This window comes from Callospermophilus lateralis, chromosome 6 (genome assembly GCF_048772815.1).
Source record: "Callospermophilus lateralis isolate mCalLat2 chromosome 6, mCalLat2.hap1, whole genome shotgun sequence".
NCBI classification, from domain to species: domain Eukaryota; kingdom Metazoa; phylum Chordata; class Mammalia; order Rodentia; family Sciuridae; genus Callospermophilus; species Callospermophilus lateralis.
The window spans coordinates 59,621,312-59,629,964 of NC_135310.1; the positions used below are offsets into that span (position 1 = coordinate 59,621,312).

The 8,653-nt window shown below is 41.2% G+C and overlaps 1 pseudogene; it reads right to left on the bottom strand.

Moving 5' to 3' along the window:
- Positions 1-741: 741 nt before the first annotated feature.
- LOC143402427 (ATP synthase F(0) complex subunit C3, mitochondrial pseudogene) lies at positions 742-1,218 on the bottom strand (annotated as a pseudogene).
- Between the last annotated feature and the right edge of the window lie 7,435 nt (positions 1,219-8,653).

Sequence of the window (8,653 nt, forward strand, 5' to 3'; positions counted from 1 at the left end):
GATTCAGTCCATCTGAGGTAGGGATCATAGATCTACATTTCTAAATTCTGATGATACTGTCATTCAGGGAGATGTTATGATTTAAACATGAGGTGTCCCCCCAAAACTCATGTGTAAGACAATACAAGAAAGTTTGGAGGTGAAATGATCCAGTTATGACAGCCTTAATCTAATCAGTGCAAAATCCACTTGAATGGATTAACTGGGTGGTGACTATAGGCAGATAGGGTGTGGCTGAAGAAGGTGTGTCACTGGGGGCACGCCTTTGGGGAATATGTTTGGTGAGGGGAGCTCTGTTTCCTGATTGCTATGCACTGAGCTGCTTTCCTCCACCACACCCTTCCACCATGATGTTCTGCCTCACCTTGAGCCCAGAGTTCTAAAGCTAGTCTATGGACTGAGACCTCTGAAACCATGAGCCAAATAAACACTTCCTCCTCTAGTTGTTTTTGTCAGGTCTTTTGGTCACAGTAACAAAAAAGCTGACTAAAGCAGGAGACCACACTTTGATGGCTCTTAACTAATCAATCCCATCCCCTTACTTGACAGGTGAGGAAACTATGGTTAGAACAATTAAATGCAAGTATCTTATTCTTTCTGTTCCTATGATGAAATACCTGAGGTTGAGTTAATTCTTTTTTTTTTAAATTTTTCATCTTTAATGAAATGACTTTGGAAATAATGTGCATTTCCATGACACTAATACTACAGTTTTTGGAGTCACATAGTAAGATACACAGAATTACATCCATAATTACTATGAATGCCAACATTTCAAGTAGTAATTTCTGTTACATGGCAAACAAGATCAAGAAAGCGACCATCAAACAAAAGAGACCCATAGCTTCAGACAAGGCAAATCCCAGGATAGCATATGAGAACAGCTGCTGCTTCAGCAAAGGATTTCTGGCATAACCAATGATAAGGCTGCCAAAGACTGTTCCAATACCAGCACCAGAACCAGCCATTCCTACTGTTGCAGCACCTGAACCAATAAATTTGGCAGCGGTATCAATGTCTCCGCTGATTGCACTGGTCTGAAACTCCCTTCGGATTAGCTGACATTCACCATTCTGGGCCCCATTAAAAACTGTAGAGCGCTCTCCAGGTCTAGTCCTCTGGTCAAGATAACACGGATACAGAAATTGGTCTGTAAGCAACTCTGGATCCAGCTCGGATCAGAGCAGGGGTGCAGGTGAGCTTGGTGCAGGAAAACATCTTAGACTCCTTGGGGCGGTGGGGTTGGAGGATCTAGGTGACAGGCAACGTGACGTGGGCTCCTCTCCTGCTTTCTCTCTGCCCGGGAAGTGGCGGCGGAGGCGGCAGAGGTTAAAGGAGTGGGGCCTGAGTAAGTTCTTTTTAAAAAGGTTAATTCAACTCACAGTTTTGGAGTTCCAAGGGTCATAGGACCACATCTGGTAAGGGTCTCCTTACTGGTGGGGATTCTGCAGCACAGGGCAGCACATGGCAAGACAGAGCCAACTTGCTAGCTCAGGCCTCTCTGCTTGTAGAGGAACTAATGCAATCCTGGAGGCCCATCTCAGGCCCCATCTAGTTTTACTCACCTCCCAAAGGCCCTACCTCCAAATACTATTAAGGGATGAGCAGGTGGATCAAGTTGACTTCCCACAGACACGTCCAAACCAGAGCTCCAACTAAGGCTCGAACCCAAAGATTTCCTATTCACAGACCAGTGCTTTTCTTGGCACTGTTACCAAAACCTCAGCCCTTGTCCCTGACGCCAATCCAATAACAAGGACACGGTTTGGAGAAAAAGGAAGACGTTTTATTGCTTTGCTAGCAAAGGAGAAACACAGGGGACTCCAAAGTTGGAGTCTCCAGATGCCCCACCCCGCTATCCTGCCTACCCAGAAAAACATTTACAAGCTTGTTCTGTCCTTCACTAATGCTGTGTGGGCTTAAGTCATATCATTACCACTATTCAGAAATGTATTGGGTCCTTTCATCACCAATATTCAATGTTTTCTTTTAAACCATTTAGAGTTTCTCAAAAGTTATTCTCACGTGATCGTGTTATCCTGTTCATGGAATGTGATTTGCCCATCAGCAAGAACACGGGGCTTTTAAAGGGGTGATTCAAAGGCTACATTGTCACGGGCCAGCCATAGGCTGTGTGTGTGAACTATGAGCATTTGAGCATATGGGAGGACTGGTCTGGTGTTGCGTGCTCTTTGAGCCGTGCAACACACGTGTGCACTTTCCTCTTACTCTGCCTGTGTTCCCACACAGCACCTGAGATGAGTGTCAGTCTTGCCAAGATGTCAATCAGTCTACTAACCACAAGACATCATGAAGCTAGACTCAACCCCCAGAAACCTGACCCTTTGCCTTATTTGGAAAGAACATTCCATGGAACCTCCCTCTGTGTCCCCACTCTTTCCAACAGATGCCTAAGGTTGTGAGCCGTCACTGGACCCCAAGAAAAAGGTACTTCCAGTGTCTGTGTAGTTATTTCATGCCAACCCAAATTCACCTGGAGTGACCCTGAATGATTTAGTTACATGTTGCAGCACTACATTCCACCTGTTATGTGTTAGAGTTGTAATTCACTTGTTAATTTGGAGCTAGATAATTCTGAGGTCTTCTGGTGCCATCCCAAAAGTCTGGCTTACTTTGTTCCTTTGTGTGTGCTCCAGGACAGATAATTCTGCCTAAATAGGGGAAGAAAGGTAATCCTCTTCCCCTGAGATTAGGGAGGGGGAGAGAATAGGGAGGAGCAGGGAGACAGGAAGAGAAAGAAATATATGTCTATTTTAAAAATATGTTGCAGTTAGTGGCTCCGGAGGCTGAGGCGGGAGGATTACGAGTTTCAAAGCCAGCCTCAGCAAAAGCGAGGAGCTAAGCAACTCAGTGAGACCCTGTCTCTAAATAAAATACAAAATAGGGCTGGGGATGTGGCTCAGTGGTCAAGTGCCCCTGAATTCAATTCCCGGTACCCACCTCCCAAATAAGTTGCAGTGACAGAGCAGCAAGGGCTACATTCAAATCATAAAGTGGACCACTGTTACAACACTAGGTCAGGGGGTCCCCAAACTTTTCATAGAAGAATTACTCAAGGAACCAGTTAAACTTCTAGCTCCAGGAACTCATGCTGGGAATAGTGTTTCTTAACTCTGGTTGCATGTTGAGATCAGATTCTGATGCAATTTATCTGGGCATCAGGAGCCCTAAAGGCTTCCCAGGTGATTCAGATGGGTAGTGAATGTGAGACGCTCTGGTCTGGAGTAGCGTGCAGGAGCCTCCCCTCATCTAGGCACACCAGGTGATGTGAGTGAAGCTGCTGGCCAGCCTGGACTAGGCAGGCTAGTGCAGTCAGGGACGGTCCTACCTCCCCCAGGGGAAGCACAATGGAGCAGGAGTGTTAGAGTGAGTTTGCAGAATGACTAGGAGTGAGTGGCATGGATGCAAACATTTGGACCAAAGCAAATGTAGGCAGTCTCATTGGCGGGAAATTTTTATCTTTTTAACTCTCATAGTTACTTTTTTTGGCTCTCTTTAGCTTTCCCCCCACCCCTCAGTACTGGGGATTGAACCTTTGAATCCAAGGTGCTCACCACCAAGCCACATCCTCTGTCCTTTTCTTTTATTTTGAGACAGGGTCTTGCTAAATTGCTGAAGCTGGCCTTGAATTTGTATTTCACCCCTTCAGCCTCCCCAGTCACTGGAATTATAGGCTTATGTCCTTATACCCGGCTTCCCTGTACTGTAGCTTCTTAGAGTCAAAAAGGCTTGGTGTGGCTGGGTGTGGTGGTGCATTCCTCTAACCCTAGAAGCTCAGGAGGCTGAGGCAGGAGGGTTGCAAGTTCAAAGTCACCCTCAGCTAAAGTGAAACACTAAGCAACTCAGTGAGACCCTGTCTCTGAATAAAATACAAAATAGGGCTGGGGATGTGGCTCTGTAGTCAAGTGCCCCTGAGCCCTGGGTTCAATTCCCAGTGCTCAAAAAAGGAAAAAAAGAAAAGAAAAGCACCTGTAAAGCAAATTGTGAGGCTGAGGCAGAAGATTGGTAAAGTTCAAGGCCAGGCTGGCAACTTAGCAACACCCTGTCTCAAAAAAAAAAAAAAAAAAAAAAAAGTCAGAAAGATGCTTATTTTACTGATTCTGGTATCTGGGAATAAAGAATATTCAAATCAGAATTCTAAGTGTCTTTTCCAGCTCTGAGCTTGGTTATGTAACCTAAACGATAAATACAATCCCCCCGAGCCCAGTCATACATGCTTTTATAACCTAAGAATATTAATATCTTCCATCTTTAACTTCACAAGGTTTTAGGAGAACCAAATCTCAAAGAACCATGTAGACTATAAATCACTATAAAAGTGAATGCTATTAGTATATTAATCAGTGACACATAGCTGAAAACATAAGGTGAAATATCTCCTAGCTAGGAGTTATACTTGAAAATGCCTTTCATAACTCATATCTGATTTGTCCTTGCTTCTTGGTGTACATAAACATTTAAATCCAATACACAGAACACCTGGGTGTGATAGCATTGCTACCTTAACAAGATATTGTTTCTCCTAAGATAATGGGGGCAGGGATGGACCTCTAAGAAGTCTGTGTGAGAAGAATAACACCAAAGTTTTAAGTAATACAATCCCAATCAAGAAGTCTTTTATTTCTTATAGCTGGAAAATTGAAGGATAAATTTATGGTTTAGTAATGTGATATGTGTTTAATGCAATATGGGCAATGACCATTTAATTCTCTTATTACAATAAGACCTAGAAATACTCAGATAAGATTTTTTTTTTTTTGCCCTAGAGCTGGGGGTATAGCTTAGTGGTAAAGCACTTGCCTAGCATGCTTGAGGTCCTAAATTAAATCCCAGCAGCCCACAAAAAAGTGTCCTGGACATTTACCAATATTGATATTTTATCAGAATCATGAATTCCACATTGATTTCTTTTACATAAGAGCCCACAAAATCCATATAATTACACATTTTCCCAGTTAGAAGTCCTCCTAGATAAATTTATCAATCACCAAGGGTAACTGAGGTGGTAAACTCAGAAAGCAAGTGAAGAGCACCCTCTGGTGGTTTCGAGCAACAACGGGAATGAATTAGTTCAATCTTATTTTTTTCTTAAACAATGTTATTATATTTTTCAATCAGAATATGAAAATCTAGTTCTTCTAGTTTCTTAAAGTCAGACACCCCCCTTATCCATAAGGAATTTTAAAAACTATGCTTAACTGATACACAAAATATTGTACATATTGATGGAGTACCATGTGATGTTTCAATACATGACACAATGTGTAATGTTTAAATCAGATTAAACATACCTATATAATTTTTTATCTATAGTTATCCTAATATGCAATAGCACAGTGGAACTTCTTACACCTATCTAACTGTAACTTAGTACCCATTGATCAACCTTTCCCGGTCTGCCTCAGCCCATGTCCACCCTAATAAGGAGTTTTTGTATTTCCAAACACTCATTGTATAATGGAATACATTAGGATACACTATTTATATTGTCATATATTATTTAAGATATCTTTTACATAAGCCTCAAGGAAAATTTTAGCGGGGGAAGTGTTTCATTAAGAAATAATTTTTAACTAAAAACAAGTCAATATGGCACTTGTAAATAGAACCTCTTATTCTAAACTTTTTTAAAATTTTTTTTTCTTAATTGTTGATAGACCTTTATTTTATTTATTTACATGTGGTGCTGAGAATTGAACCCAGTGCCTCACACATACCAGGTAAGTGCACTATGGCTGAGGCTTAGCCCCAGCCACTTAATCTAAACTTGCCTCACAATTTACTGTGTATTTGTTTTGTTTTAGGGTGGGGTTGGGGATTGCCTTGGGACAGTTGGAGATTATGATGAGGTTCCAAAGTAATTTACAGTAATTCCTGTTATCAGGCATATGAGCAGAGAACTCCTTCTCTAGAACCTCCCAGCTTTACTCATTTTTGTTTTGAGAGCTCGACACAGATGGCTCCATTTTGATCCTAACAACTTTCACATTACATGGGAGGTGCAAATTGGGGTAGGTAAAACAAATGCAATGCTCTGCCTTTCCAGGAGGGCAGGATAGGGTTCTGGGTCTTCCTGTGATTCTAAATGGGCCTTACTTACATTTGTTCTTTAATAGAAAAAAAGAAAAGAGACATTCATTAGAGAGCCATCTTGGACTGGATCACTGATACTTTAGTTATCAAGTTCTTCTATCATTTATATACTACAATGTCCTACCTTTCCCCAGCATAGCTTCCTGGGAGGCAAATGTGGTAAACTAGGCTTTACAAAGTCAGCATGAGGTGCAAGTTCAATACCATTGTGTATTTTCAAACATTTATAAAACTTCAGATTGTCCAAGCCCCTACTTTTCAATGATGGTATAGGGAATTTTATTATTAAAACACCCAAATTTGGGCTGGGGCTGGGGCTCAGTTGTAGAGTGCTTGCCTAGCATGTGTGTGGCACTGGGTTCAATCCTCAGCACCACATAAAAATAAACAAATAAAATAAAGATATTCTGTCCAACTTTAACTACACAACACCCAACTTCTTTCTCAGAACCAGTGTATACACACAAACTGATAATTCCATTGTGTTCTTAAATGTCCACTTAAAACAGAAACAAAAGGAAGTGATGAGAAGCCCCTTCACCCTTGACTTTCCACGAAACTAGTTTCACAATCTGCCTCTCTTGTAGAACCTTCCAACTCACTCCACTGGTTCCATTTCTCTCTGCCTTCAATCTAGGGGATCCTTGAAATGTGAAGAACAAGTCATGAGAAGACACTATTGAGGAATGGAGCAAGTGTCGTTTTAAAATCTGACATTTAAATCCACCTTCTCTATTCTTTGTTTTATTGTCACATTGACTAGTTTCAAATACACAATGAGGAATGGTAAAGATATCTACTTTCAAGCATAAAAGCAAAGAACTGAAGCCCAATGGGGCTTCTATTTATCATTTTAGCAAGAAAACTGTGAAGAAATTTTCTTGCAATATAATAATGTTGTTAAGGAACCAGCTGTTCAATTGTAATAACATTGCATTTCTGCTATTTTATGTATTTTCTCTGATAACTAAATAAAACAGTAAACAAAAGAGTGGATCAATTCTTTTCATCTTGAAAAATCAACATACCTTTTCTAGTTGCTGTATTATATTCTTTTTATTCCTGTTCAAATGAATAATATAGGCCATGTTGCTATTCCCCCCCCCACCCCCGCAAGATTCTGCTATTAATTTCATACATATTGCACCAAAATTTTCTGTCCATCAATCTGGATACTTTCTATTGAATGTTCTTCCTATTTAGCAATCTTCTGTTGCTTCTAGCCTGTTAACCTCATCTGTTGAATTCTTAATTTCAGGCATTTTAAGTTTTAGTCCTAGAATTTGTTTCATTTCTGGAACTTCTCCTATATTTATGACATTTATTTTTAAAGTCCTTGTACAATATCTGCAGTATCTTTGTGTGGTCTGTAGGTTTTGTTTCCAGCATGCTACATATGATTGGATATGACCTTACAGATGGAAATCCATTGAGGTGCTGGATGAGAGCACGTTCTCTCTCAAGAAGGTCTAAGATTGCTTTTGCAAGTAGACAGCTAATGTCCAGCTAGCCACCTTGGTTCCATTAAGTGTTAGTTTTAGGCTCTGTTAGGATTGGTCTGTTTCCGTTTTGCTTTTTCCAGGTGTGTGACCCTCAGTTCTAGGGCCTGACCTTTATTCCTAGCTGAGCCCTCCCTCTTGTAGGATAACACAAAAAACTCAGGATGTTGCCTAGACGCATCTTAGTTGCTGAGGAACCCTGTGCTGAGGAAATCTCTAAGTCCTTTAGCTTCTCAGGGGTGGGATTCAGGAGAGATAAGGAAGGTGTCTAAGGCAAGACACCACCATGAAAATGAGCACTTGTACTCCTGAGGGGCCTCTGGCCTCACCCTAGTCCTTGATGCTGCTCTCTGCTACTGTTTCCTGCTGAGTTTTAGGATTCATTGCCTTGAAATGACCCCACGTGTTTGGGGGCCTGCCTTCTCTGTGCACTCTCCTCTTTTGAATTTGTCCTTTAAATTTCTAGCTTTTTGTCTGTTTTCTCCGCTCAGTAAGACTGCCACTTTTGCATTCTCTCCCCTAGTGTCAAGTGTTCTTAGGGAAAAGATGGGGGTGAAGGTGGTGCTGGTCCCAATGTTTGCCATTTTCCACGGTTGAGAGTCCTTCATGTTTCTGGCTACCCTGGTTACCCTCCAACACCAACAATGGGTATTTATGCTTTTGTCTAGACAGATTAATCTCTTTTACTGATTGCTGGCATGTGCAATAGACCATACTTTGGTTCTGGTTCTTTGGGGATGCTGTTTCTGTCTCTTCTCCCTTTGTCCTACATCCAAACCAGGCCATCCTTTGGCCTCAACCAAATGCGCATTTATTGTGTTGTTTCTGAATATTTTTTATTGATATGACAAAATGTTGTTTGGTGCTGGAGATCGAACCCAGGGCCTTGTGTATGCAAGGCAAGCGCTCTACCAACTGAGTTATATCCTCAGCCCTGATATGACAAAACATCATATCATAAATGTTAAGGAAAAAGCATAAGCTCCAAACCATATATAATGTAACCTAACTTTAAAAATCATCCTCATCTGTATGTGTAT